The sequence below is a fragment of the Anser anser genome, assembly GCF_964211835.1.
Source record: "Anser anser genome assembly, chromosome: 15".
NCBI lineage: Eukaryota > Metazoa > Chordata > Aves > Anseriformes > Anatidae > Anser > Anser anser.
The window spans coordinates 4269331-4282612 of NC_139736.1; the positions used below are offsets into that span (position 1 = coordinate 4269331).

The following is a 13282-nucleotide window of genomic DNA, read 5'->3' on the forward strand; positions in this document are numbered from 1 at the left end:
GGGCAGGGCCATCCCCATTTAGTTTGCACCACCTTGAGCACAGATCTTGTTCAACCTCTGCAGCCCCTGCAGCAAACTCACTCTTTTGCAGTGCAAAGAGGAGAACATGAGTCACCAAACCCCCAATTTAAATCTGAAACGAGAGCCTTACTGTGGTAGCAGCAGGTAGAAAGCCCCCCTTCTTCAGATGGATCTTCAGGGTCCAAGGCCAAGCAGTATAGCTATGCCTGAGCTAGAGACCTGCACTCCTCCAGCACAACTCAAAGAGGAACAAGGGCACCAAGCTGAGCTTAAATGGGCCCCAGGGCCCTGGGTGTGGGTGCAAGACCCAGGTGAGGCTGGTCAGGGCTGTTAACACCAGTCAGTGCCTTGAGGCCTGCTCAGGCTCACGCTTTGCACCAGGCTCTGAAAATTTCCCTCTTCCAGCCTCAGCTGGAGAAAATCTTTGTTAAGCCTTGACAGTTTAGGGCCTGTCTAGATGGGTTCGAGTGTCAATAAGTTTGGTGCCTGGGTTTTAAAGCTGAAGTTTATAAAGGCCCATTGCAGGGCATAAATACTGAATCTGTGTGATCTGTTCTACCTTTAGTCACCAGGTGTTTGGATCTGACAGCCTGGGTACGGCACTAGTAATTCAGAATGAGCCCTGAGACTGTAAGCAGCCCCAGAAACCCAGCTGTCAGAGTAGGAAGCAACTAGTTAATTTGGAAATTATTTTGTCCTTTTTCCCCTTAGCCGCAAGAGGAAAAAATATTTTTTAAAGTAACACTTCTGCTTTCAGGTGACTGGGATGGACTTTTGATGCTCAAGTTCTGTGATCATCCATCCCCTCTTGCTGCTTGCATCTAGCTTCAGAAGAGAGCAGCTTCAGCAGTTAGCAGAGAGGAATCAGTACAAGATCAGATCGGGTCTGTAATAGGTGGCAGGCAGGAAAGGCTGGAACAGAGCAGCATTTTGGCAGCTGCTCCAGCAGTGTGGGACACGAGAGACTGAGGAAAATTCAAGATGGTCAAACAACACTTTGTCTTTTCACCTCCCCTCAACATGAATGTGACATTTTCACTGCAGGCTTTCATAAACTGCAGCAATAAGTGGAGCAGAAAGGCAGTAACCCACACAAGGGCCAGTGTGGAGCTCCATTGCCTGCAGTGGAGTCGAAGAAATCAGCCTGCCACGCGTTTCCCGATGCCATAGGCTGCTACAGAAGATGCACCGTGCCAGGGTATCCGGCCTGAGAGAAGAGTCCATTTATTTCAGGACTGAATTTGGCCTGGGGCCGGTGCTATTCTGAATAAAGTTGGAAATCAGTGACCTGTGGAAAACACTTGTTCAGCACCTGGTTCAGTTAAGAGCCCAATCTGCAAACAGTAAAGTCTGGATGCTCTACCAACCAGAACGAGTCCTAAAGCTCTCAGAGTTTACTGTTGAAGTTTGATTTTCCCATCTCTTAATGAAACAGACTTCTGTTCTGGGGGCATTGTGTCCATTTCACAATGCATTTTGTTGTCTTCAAGATGTACGTCCCCTCCTTGATCCTTCCTTTGGAAGGTTGAATGAAGAAAGGAAAGGAAAGGAAAGGAAAGGAAAGGAAAGGAAAGGAAAGGAAAGGAAAGGAAAGGAAAGGAAAGGAAAGGAAAGGAAAGGAAAGGAAAGGAAAGGAAAGGAAAGGAAAGGAAAGGAAAGGAAAGGAAAGGAAAGGAAAGGAAAGGAAAGGAAAGGAAAGGAAAGGAAAGGAAAGGAAAGGAAAGGAAAGGAAAGGAAAGGAAAGGGCACATATGACACCTTCTGGGATACATCAATCAGAGCAGAGCAGCAAAAGATAACAGGCTGCATAAACTCTTCTTAGGAGCCACCTACTATTTATCTAAATTGCATTTCTCAGCACTGTTGAGAAGCACTCCTCCTTCTTATAAAGGAGGGATGAAAGCAGGAGTGCTGCGATGTCTCTGCCCCTCATCCCTTCTCACACCTCCCACCCACATGGGAACTGCTTTGTGCTCCAGCAGCTGCCTGATCACTAACCCCTGTAACACAAATCAGACTAGACTAGATTTACTGGTTTGGCAATATTCTGGCTGCTGCTTTGGCAGTGATGGCCAAACCTGAGATCCAAACACACCTGTTCACCATTTTAACCCCATTAACTGGATTTATAATGCTTTGGGTGTAGGAAGATATGGGAAATGTGTTCTCTGCATCAGCCCCTTTTGTTGGGTGACAGAGCTGTGCTGCATTCATCTGTCCCTTAGACCAAGAATGTTTCACCAACTGATTTAATTACATGAAGCTTATGCAGGAGTTACAGAAGGATTATCTGGGTTTTATCATGGTTATTATAGAAAATGATTATATTGTTACTATTACGGAGTTACAAAACGTAAAGAGGAATCACAGCAAACTTGGCAAGAGCTCATTAGGAGTGTGGTGCAGTCTGCAGGAGCTAATTAAAAATGTCTATATCTCATAATAACCATTTATCTCATCACAGCCTCCATTCCCTGACTTTCTTTCTGTGGACGGAGTGAGAGCAAATGATCTCTTCTCACTGGTGTATGTGCACACTGTAAAACACACTGAATATGCTGCAGTACACATGGTTTTTTTCCAGGGTATGAAGCCCCCAGTTCCATCCTTGCCTGCCTGGGCCGTGGGCTGACTGCCCTTCCCTACCACATGAGGCCACATTAGATGCTCTGGGGCTGCCTGGAGATGCTTTAGGTAATAACTTATTCAACTATTCCAGAAAAAGCTTCTTGACATTTTAAATTGTTGGCCCTGTGAAGCGTTATGATGATGAAGGTGACTCACGGCTCCTCTTCTGCTCATGAGGTCACTCCAAGAAACTCCAGCTCTGTCCAGGCTCTCCAGAGGTGAGCAAATCGCTTGCCTCCAAAAGCATCCACTTTAGTTTTATTAAATGCTGCTTATCTGCAGGATCCATCTTAATTTCCCTGGGTCTTCTCGCTACAACTGTCACACAAGTCCCTGACTGCACTATCACTGTCTCCTCGTGGCAATAACGGTAAGTGTGGAGCTGCTGTCTCCCAGCGGGAAGGATTGCCATGGCTCATCTAATTCTCTCTTTCCCTTTTCCTTGTATTACGCCCTTGAAACAACAGAGGAAATCTTCACTAATACATAAACCTGTGTGCTCCTCCAGGAGTTCTTCTTCTCTCCTGCATCTGTCACACCACAATTGCAGGGGGAAGGCAAGGCAGACGACACGAGGCAGCTCGGCGGCGGCTGTCTGACCCTGCTCTTCCTCCCGCGCGGCATACGGGATGACAGCTGCAGCAGAGGAGGAGGAAGGCTGAATGCAAGAAGATGGGGACCGTAACCCTGCAGGAGATGCTGGTTGGGAGACATGAAAACAGTATTAAAACGGCATAGTAACATGGGCATTTGCATTTATTGTGCTCAAAGTCTTACAGAAGTGGCTGGTACCTCTGGTATCTCTGTTTCCAGCAATATGTTGGTCTGAACTGCTTACCACGACTGCAAGCTTTGCTCAGACGTCTGCATCTCTTCTGTAGGATTGCTCCTTCTGTACGCTTTCACAACAACAGAAAAGAGACAGCTTCCAGTTAATCTGTGTTATCTGGAAAGATGAAATCAAAGCGAAATTCGTTTTGTCAACAGGGGTGTGAGTGCTGACAGGAGATGGATAGGAACAGGCGAAAACTAGCTGTAGTGGTGCCCGACAAATCATTTCTCACTCACGGTGCCTGGATGCAGGGGGATATTCTCAAGATGACATTTGATGAACCTGTTTTCTTTTGGAGTTCGAATTAAAAGGCTCTGTAGGAAAAGAAGAGAAATAACTTGCAAAGGCACACAGCTGTGACACCATTTTCTGTGCAGCCCCACGACACTGGGCAGCCTGGAGGGGACCAGAGCGGAGAGGCACAGCCTGCCTTGCTCTCCAGGGAAAGAAGGGTGTACTTACACTTCTTAATCCATCCCAAAATATCAGTATCTTGGAAACAAATTCCTTGTCATGTTTAATCTTTGCACACATTTTCAATAAAGCAGATGGAGAGGCTGCTGAATAATGAAATCCTTGAGCCTGTTGCGGCTGAAGTCAGATGTAAAATCAACGTCAGCAGCACGGAGATTGTGCTCCTCGTGACAGCAGGAACCAAGTCTGAGGTCTGTTGGTCTTCAGTGCAGCCCGGCGGATCCTCAGTCCTCCAAGACACTGCTCTTCTGCTTGCGATTTCTTGGTCAAATAAAGACAATAAAGTAACCGAGGAGCATAAAAACATCAGTGTGAGCAGCTCAGCCTGTTCCCAACAGTGCCGACAGCAGATGCTCATGGAGAAGCCTGGGAGCAGGGTGAGAGTTAGAGGTACTTGTCAGAAACGCTCTCTCAGCTTCCTGGGCTTTGTGGTTCAAGGAGTCCATAGATATGCACAGGAAGGGAAATACCTCTCTGTGCTTGCACTGAAAACCTTCCAGTTTCAACTGATGTCTTTAGTTCTGCTGGGAGGGACGGTACAAGTCATTCCCTCTTTGCCCTCTCCGTGCCACTCACAAGCGACATCAGGCAGCAGGAGATGGTGACACTGTTAACCGACTGCTGGAGTCCTGGCAATAGCTGAGCTAACATAGACAACACTTACTTTGAAGTTTTTTTCCCGAAGAATTCCTGCTGATTTTCAGCAAGACCTTGCTGTGCCCATAGGGAAACTTTCTGCACCCTCTGCTCTGGGAGCTGTCTGCTGACCATTGCGTTGGCTCCTGCCTTTCCCAGCCATTATCTTGACACCAGCTGGCTGTGGTTTTACTGGGTTTCTTTGACAACATAGACCTCATGTCCATAACTTCAGGCAGACATCAGAACTATTTTGCCCCAAACCATATATTTTTTGTTTCACCCTGAGAAGAATTTCTGTTTGTTCTCCTATTATTATTATTTATCTACACGTGTGACAAAGATGCTCAGACAAGTAGTGCCTACTCTTCACTTGTCTGTACAGCCTGGTGTCTCTGGTGACTAGGAACACTTTATCAAAGCCAATCAATTAAACCTAAACAATCAATTAAACCAATCAATTAAATCTAACCACTCAATTAAACTTATCCACTGTTCCCATTGGGCTGGCATGTCCAATATTCAGAAAAAGAAAATGCATATTTAAAATCCTGGCATTTTCCCAAAAGTTGTCACTCCCCTTCTGAAAACAATGCTGGAGAAATCAGGATTTTGCTCCTGTAACTTCTGCACATTTCTCCCTTTTAAGCTTTCTTTGCCAAACTTTATTTTCAGATGTATTCCTGCCTAAAATTGTGTTGTGTCAGCCCTTCTCCCAGACATCCTCTGCTTTCAGAGGCAGTTTTGACTGCACACAACAACCCAGCTGCTGCCTGAGATGAGGAAATCTCTTTTTGCAAGGACAGCAGACAGGGAAGCTCTTGGCAGATGAAGCAACCTGTGAGTCACTTCCGTGGCTTTTCCAGGAGATGTTGCAGACAGAGGCAGGACATTGAACTTAGCTGAGATTTCCCAACTGTCATGTTATTTGGGTGGCCAAACTTGAGTCATTTCTAAACCTAGATCACACTGGTTTTGTTGTTGTTGTTTTGTTGTTGTTGTTGTGTTTTTTTTTTCTTTGTTTGTTTTGTTTTGTTTTCCCTGAAAACAGACTATCTACTACACTAAAACAAAACACAACAAATATTCCTGGTGAAATCAATCTGAGTCTGCTTTCCTGAAATCAGCACATGTATAATGAGCATGAATTTCTCTCCTCTAAATTATCTGTCCTTGTGCTTGGGACCAGATTAAGGAAAGAGGCTGGAGAGGCCGTATGTCCCACCAGTAGCTGTCCTCTGAAAGCAGCCCTGTGAGCTGAACAGGGATGCGATGCTGCAGTCCCATCTTTGGATGCTGAAAAAAAAATCTGATGAGAAAATGACTTTCATATGGTCAATGACTAAAACAGTAATTAAATGAACTATATAAAATGTTTTGGAATGAGTAGAGAAAAACACGGCTTTATAAAGTGTAATACAGGTTAAGAAAAGCAGCAGTGTGACCCCCAAGATTTTGATGTATTCAGCGCGTGTAGCACGAGGTGTCCTGGTGTACATGTACAATGGGACTCGTCTGAAAGGAATGAAGAGCACCAAGGAGCGAGAAATTAGAAGACAGAAAAGAGGGAGGGGGATTAATCAGCATTAGTGCTGCTTTCAATCACTGTGTTCCCTATAGAAATTAAATTGCTCGGCTCATATCAAGTTACCCATTACCAATACACGCCGTTGCTTTCGTTCCTCACTTTGCTGGGCAGACTGCAGTGATGTCCTTGTGCTTCAGCCTTGTCTGCAGAGTAAAGGGGTTAATTTGATCTCCCTCTCTGTCTCTTTAAATATAACTCCTAAATTTGATGGTTTGCCTTTTTTTTTTTAATTATTACTACAATAGCTGTAGCTTTTCTGGAGGAAATACATCTCCAACCAATACGCTGCAGTTTTCCAAAGCAAAGTTTGAACCACCTTCATCAACCATAATGGTCACAGCTTTTAAACCTTTCAATGAGGGTAACAAGCTATTATTGGCCACAGCATAAAAGCAAAATACAAGCTCTCCCAGTCCAGTTTCTGCAGCTCCAAAACCAGATATAACATGACGAGCACATCATATACACATATGTAATCCTGTGAATATCTGTCGTATGTATATATGGTACACACTTTTGGTTCTTGCATAGATATCCCTGTACTTGGAGTAGCCACAAATGCTAGCTGAGAAAAACAAGTCTCTGTTTTTCATTACCACCTGTAATTCCACCTGGGGTCATTACTTCCTCTGCTAAAGTGATAAATAAAGGAATAATTCTCCCTAAAAGCTGTGCTGCATATCGCGCTGCTTGAGCACCCTCCTGGTACATTAACAGGGTGCTGGGACAGGCATTATGGATGTTTAGATCCAAGTATATGAGCTGAGTATTCCTCCCCACTTCAGATTAAGAAGAAACCCGGCATTTTGAGGCGATTTACATCGATTTTCCTGCTGTAAGCCAAACCAAGCTGGAGCACCTGGAGTTCTTCACAAAGCGTCTCTCCGTGCTCAGCACGTGCTGGAAACTTGGCCTCGTGTCCCTGAACAGGCCAGAAATAGCCTGTCCCCAGGGATTAACTGACCTCCTTGCTGCCTTTCCAGGTCTGTAAATTTTATCTGATGGGCTTCAAGGGATTTCCTCTGATTATTGCGGGTGCCTCTGGAGATAGATTTGGAAGGATCCTGAATGCCTGTGAGACCTCTCCCTCCGAAGCCAACCCATGGAGAAACCTGGCGGAGGAGCTGTAAATCTTGGGAGGTTTTACAGCAGCTCCCCAGACATCTGTACCGCCTGTATCAGCAAACGCTCCACGCATCGCTATGGGAGTGGGATGTGGTGAGGGGAGAGCTTAATTTAGAAAGCAACTATTTAATACCTACAGTTCTACATGACAGCCAAAAATGTAACCCCAGACAAATAGCTTTCCTAACGCAGACTGTATTAATGTGTGTATATATATAATGTAACAGCATTGCACTCACATGCTCATTTTCCACTGGCTGATCATGGGCAAACCCTCAATCACATCCAGACCCTGCTGTGCTACCACAAATGCTGGAAAGAGGTAAATATTCACGTGTCCAGGCTCCCTTCTCGTGGTTTCCCTTCCGAAAAGGAGGCACGCTACCGCCCCAGCCCAGATGCAAGGGAGATGTTTGAATTAAGAGCAGAGCTGCACAAGGAATCGTCCTGGGTGGGAACAGAGGTAGCAGAACGGGGATGAAAAATGAGGGAGTGGGAAGAGGGTTCTGGGGCATGTTGGTATATTGACAGCATACGCAATTTTGGCCAGAAAAAAAAAAAAATAATCTCAGACCGGTTTAGTTGCAGTGATGTGATGGGTTTGCAACCTTTCCTACAAAACCTGATGTGCTTTGTATAAAGAGTGCCATAGAAATGAGAGGAATCAATACAAAGATGCCTGTGTGCGTGCATGTTTTATATTAAGACTTAGTTGATGACTTCTCATCATTTGAAAGAAATGTTCAGCCTCAGTGCTTGAAATTATCCAGCTGCAGCATTTTCTACTCAAACCAATCTCCAGTTAATTTGATCCTTCATTTATCTTGAACAAAGCCTCCTAATAAAAACATTTGTACTACAAATGATACACTTGATCAATGGGATTGCTTTAGGCAAGTATTTGATAATTTGAACACTAGCTATAAAAAGTTCTCATTTAATAAATGTAACTGGCCCAAATTTGCAGTGAGAGCAAGCCCCAAACCTGTACATCACTAAACAAGCCAGACTGTAATTAAATATAGGGTTATTTAGATGTTCTTAACAACATTATTGTTCGAACTGGCTAGTGTAATCTCTGTGATATTAGCCGTAATTATTTTTAGGTAGCACGGTTAATTATTTAGTTCAGTCCAAGTGACAAGAATGGATTGATTCAAAACAAGAAGCTGACTGGGTGCTAAGCTATTAATTTCCTTTCAATCCTGTAATTCCTTTGGTCAAATTGGCGAGATAAATACACACATGAGAAAGAGGCAGAGACTTCTCCCAGACGTGGGCTCATGCACACAAATACCTGCACACCCTACCCCTCACACTACAGGCACCTCCTTGACAAATCTGCCTGTTGATGGTGGGCAGAACATTTACTGCTATTTTGCCACAAAACCTACCCAAAAACTTCTGATTTGCATTTCGGGCAATAGCACCCTGGGCATCAACAGCAGCCAGGTCCTGTGCAGTGCAGGAGATAACACGGGACCCTTTGCAGGGGCTGGGAGGGGGGAAACAGCCACCAATAACATTCACGTCTGCATTTCTGAGATCGCTTTTCAAGCATATGAGCTCTTCAAGGTCGCAGACTGCTTTGCTACGGACGGTATGTTCCCCCTCACAGGCCTGGGTCTGAGCTAAGAAACATTATCCCTTGACAGTCAAAGTAGATTTCTGCTTTATTGCATTTGCTGTTATCCCTCACCCCTGGATGCTTTGGGAAGCAGTCCTGGTACTTGGAATTTTGTGCTGCGTTTATTTTCATTAATGGTGGCATTAATCAGCTGTTTTCCCTGGGTCTCCACAGACTGCTCAAGGATGGTCTTGGAATGCAAAGACAAATTCCAGGTCAGAATTCCTGTTGCTTGCTATTACTATGGTTGAAAAGTGAAATCACTGCTCTCTTTGTTCAGACTTGTGCATGAGCACACTAAAAAGCTGCCAGCAGCTCCAGCATCCCTTCTGCACCCTGGTCAAAGAGCTCTATTCTGACACAGCTACCAGCAGCTGTATTATGAAAAAAATTCCAAGTCTACAAAAAAAAATGTCACCCCGTACATCTGCCTATTTTGTTTTGCTTCTCCAACCCTTTTAAATCAGCATTTTTAGGACGTCATTTAAAATGGAAGACCAGGAAGGGGCACAATGAGGATTCTCTCTTGTCACATCACGCACGGAGTTGTACACCATAACAGCCTCAAATCTCTTCCAATCCATCACTTATTTCCCTCTAGAAACTTTTCCACTCTATTGTCTCTGACTGTTATTTATTTATTTGGTTAGCTGACTTCAAGGGACATTTCTCCTGGCTGGATAAAGACATTCTGCAAACAAACGCGTGGAAACATTTCTGATAACACTGCAGAAAGCTGCGTCCCTGTGGGCAGGTGATGCTCCGTGGCGTCCAGCAGCCACCGCAGCCTGGTTCGGGAGCAGCATTTTCACTGCTGGCTGCAGCGAGGGCCGAGGCGGGAGGAATTAAAGGGTTGCTCAAGGATCCACGGGGCTCTAAGGACTCCCCCGGGGAGGATAAAAAGGAATTAGGAAGGACTTTTATTGACGAGGATATGTTGCTTGTGCTTTGATACGCACACAAAAGAGCGTAATTGTAAGTATTGGGAGGAGGGTTCGTTATGGCTGAAACTATCATTTACACCCCGTGGAGAGTAAAAAAAACTCTTTGGCTGAGACCTTGGGTAGATGCTCTACCTTTTCTGGCGCTTTACAAGTCAGCCCAAAAGGCCTGAGGCCCAGATAAAGGTTACTGAATAGGCAGAGAGGACTTAGAAAGCAACAATAAATAAATAATATTGTCCCCCCTGTTTCAGAGAGCTCCACATTTTGCTGCAGCACCCTGAGACACTGAGCTGGAAGAAGAGCTGTGGATCTCCATCAACAAAGCATGTTCTGTGGAAAAAAAACCAAAAACACCTTTGGGCAACTCTGCAGCATCCAAAGGAGAGGAGAACACAGTGCCAGCGTCTGTTCAGCGCCGGGAGAAGAGAGCATCTGCTTCGAGACTCTCCGACATTTACTTTGGGTGAGAAATCGCTGCCCTAGCCGTAATACTTCAGGAGCGAGACACATAAAGTGAATGGAATCCACACAAATGAGGTAGTTAGCGTAACCGAATACGCTGTTCATTCCTTCAAGAATGAAAAATATGAGTAATTCCCTGGCAAGGCCCAATTACAGCCTGCCAGCCCTAGCACATGGGTTACATCTATTATGAAATAATAAGATAACATTAATAAGATTCCCAGAAAGAACATCAGATAGCCATTCTCCCAGCTGCATAAAGCTGGTCTGACTATTCAAGCTGTCTGCTGCCTGAGGAGCCCAGCACTCACCGGGTGCTTCTGGTCATCTTTGGCTAGAAAGGTTCAGGTCTGCCAGCTTTTAAGCAAGTGGCTCCGAGTGGGAAATGGGGCAAGAGCTCTGGGAGTGCTAAGGAGCTGCTCTCTTTTAAGGAATTTCAGTATCAGGCAGGAACTGGGTGCATGGTCTTCAGGTGAATATCGGCACCCCCCCCCTTCCTGAGATACCTATGGAGGTAAGCTCAGAAAAAAAATTAATAAAAATAAAATAAAATATAAAATAAAATAAAACAAAATAAAATATAAAATAAAACAAAATAAAATATAAAATAAAATAAAAAATAAAATAAAATAAAATAAAATAAAATAAAATAAAATAAAATAAAAAGACATAGGCGTGGTTGATTGTAACATCACAGGTTGCTCAGAAGCCCAGTAGGGCAGGAGACAGCTGTGATTTCCATCACTGATTTAGCAAGATGCTTCTCAGACACTGGCAGGGGGCAGCCTGCTCTCCAGACCCAAGGAGTGAAGCTACCAGCAGCCAGAGGCTGTACATTTGGCAGGTGGCTAAATTGGCTCTGCAGCCTCACCCGTCCTTCCCTTCGTGGGGAAGGGAAGATGCTGAGTCTCAGCACAGAGGGTAATGTAATGAGAATTAATAAGGCGTGTGAAGATGCTATGTAATTGTCCGGCTGGCTGTTTCCTTTGCACCTTATGCTATCATTTATGCTCATGCAAAGTGGCTGTAAAATGCTCCTGGTCTGATTCAATATAACTCCACGGACCCTCGTACAGGTGTAAATTGCTCTGTGAAGTTCGGGGCAATGTCTAAATGCAGACTAATCTAGTCATCTCCACTGTCTTTCCTTCTGTCCCTGAACTCGCACACAGCCAACTGAATATTTTAGTGCCCAATGAGCTACAAAATGTTCGCTATTGCATGCAAAATAATACATGAAATAAATAAACAAATAAATAACAATCCCTGCCTGGGACTCCCCAGGAAGAGAATTTGCAGTGCTGGCCCCTCAGGGACTGGAGCTGCACCGAGGTGCGCAGTGACCGCAAGTCCGAGCCAAAGACAAGCTGTGAAAAATGAAGTTACAACATCGTCTTGGAGGAAATGGTCAAAAAGCCCATGCCTGACCTTGTTCAGACATAGGAAAAAGCAACTGCAGACCAAGAGCAGCTGTAAAATGAGCCTGAACTAAAAAGTATTACAGGGAATAACCCTTAAAGAGGTGGAAGGCTTTGCTCGATGCACTCCTACAGGTAATTTCAATCCCTGGCAGCTGCAATGTTTCAATAATGAATGTCAGACCGCTGGACAGCTGAGAGGGGAATAAATATCTATTTGCCTTCACTGGAAGTAGCATTAGTTTGACATATGACATTCAAATGATATGAACTTTAAAAGAGTGGTTAAATGACTGCTGTTTGACTTGAAACCTTGAATCCACCGAAGCAGCATCCCAGCCGTTTACCTTCGCTCCGAGGGGGATTGAAACGTGGGGCTTAAAAATGAGAGATCAGAGCGTTTCTGCAAACACAGCCCGCGGGATGCAGCGTGTCCAGCTGGTAGCATACGTGCCCCTGTGGGATGAGAGGGGGAAAGATGGATTCTCCTGTATGGCACCGTCCTCGTGTCCCTTGTCGCCGCAGACGCCTGCTGCCAGCACGCGGGGAGCAGCACAGAGCTGGGTGACAGAGGGGGAGAGGATGGGGGGGGGGAACGAGCTTTGGGGCCACGGGATAGAACGGGGTGCGAGAGCAGGGTGCCCCTACCTGGTCCCGTCCTCTTTCTCCTGGCATCCTTCTCCTCCTCCTCTTCCTCCACGCCGCTCTCCGAGGCTCTCCTGCACTCTGCCTCCCAGGCAGCCAGCCCAGCCCGCGCCGTGCCCGTCAGCTCATTTCGGGGTTGTCCGAGAAACCAGCACTGCAAAGCATTTACCTCTCTATTTTGGGAGACCTTGTTAAGCACTTGTCACATTAGCCTGTCAGCTTAATACCAGCAGTCATAACACTTTTATAACCTACCTGGTGAAGTGCCTTTGCTTGCAATCCTTGCACTAAAGCAAGCGCTCAGGACCAAAGCTGCTGCGAGAAAAAAAAAGAAATCACTGCTTCCTGACCTTTGGGCAGACTCTGTGGGCTAATTATTCCATCGATTTTAACCGAATCAAGCGTTCAGCGAGGCTGTCTGGAGGCCTGCCTCTCTTCAACTGCAGGTCTCGTACCGCAACAGCAGCAATCATGCAGACAACCTCGTCGCGAGCTGGGGTCAGGGTCAGGAAAGCTCCGAGTGGCTTGCGGCTGGTGGCAGGCAGGGCTGGTGGCAGGCAGGGCTGCCCTAGCAGGGGACAGCCCGGGGACATCCCCGCTCGCTGGCTTGTGCCGCTGGGGGAGAGGACCGAGAGCCTGCAGAGCGCTGGAGCATGCATTAAACCCAGCAGTGACACCACTCCAAGCACCATATTAAATGCAAGTGGGTGCTCTTGCTTAAAACCGGCCTAAATAATTGAAGCAGAAGTGAGTGGGGCTGGATTTGAACGTTGCAGCTTTGTGGTGAGCTCTCTTTACAGCAACAAGAGCTTTCCGGGAGCTGCTGCTAAGCCGAAGGTAGGTTTGCATTAGGAAGCAGCACTGTGCCATGGGAGGGGAATC

General features: G+C 45.7%; 2 long non-coding RNA genes across 5 annotated transcripts in view; both read right to left on the reverse strand.

The window, feature by feature from the left end:
* The window catches only part of LOC310882244, a 38485-nt gene extending 38185 nt beyond the window's left edge, over window positions 1-300 (reverse strand). For all 4 annotated transcript variants that reach the window (XR_014572860.1, XR_014572861.1, XR_014572862.1 and 1 more), the window contains exon 1: window positions 152-300. This is a non-coding gene — a long non-coding RNA (uncharacterized lncRNA). The remainder of the gene's footprint in view (window positions 1-151) is intronic.
* Window positions 301-2115: 1815 nt separating this feature from the next.
* On the reverse strand, window positions 2116-12642 carry LOC310882250. Its single transcript, XR_014572869.1, has 3 exons — window positions 12404-12642; window positions 12103-12211; window positions 2116-6322 (listed from the first exon to the last, which is right to left on the reverse strand). It is a non-coding gene; the product is annotated as an uncharacterized lncRNA (long non-coding RNA).
* Between the last annotated feature and the right edge of the window lie 640 nt (window positions 12643-13282).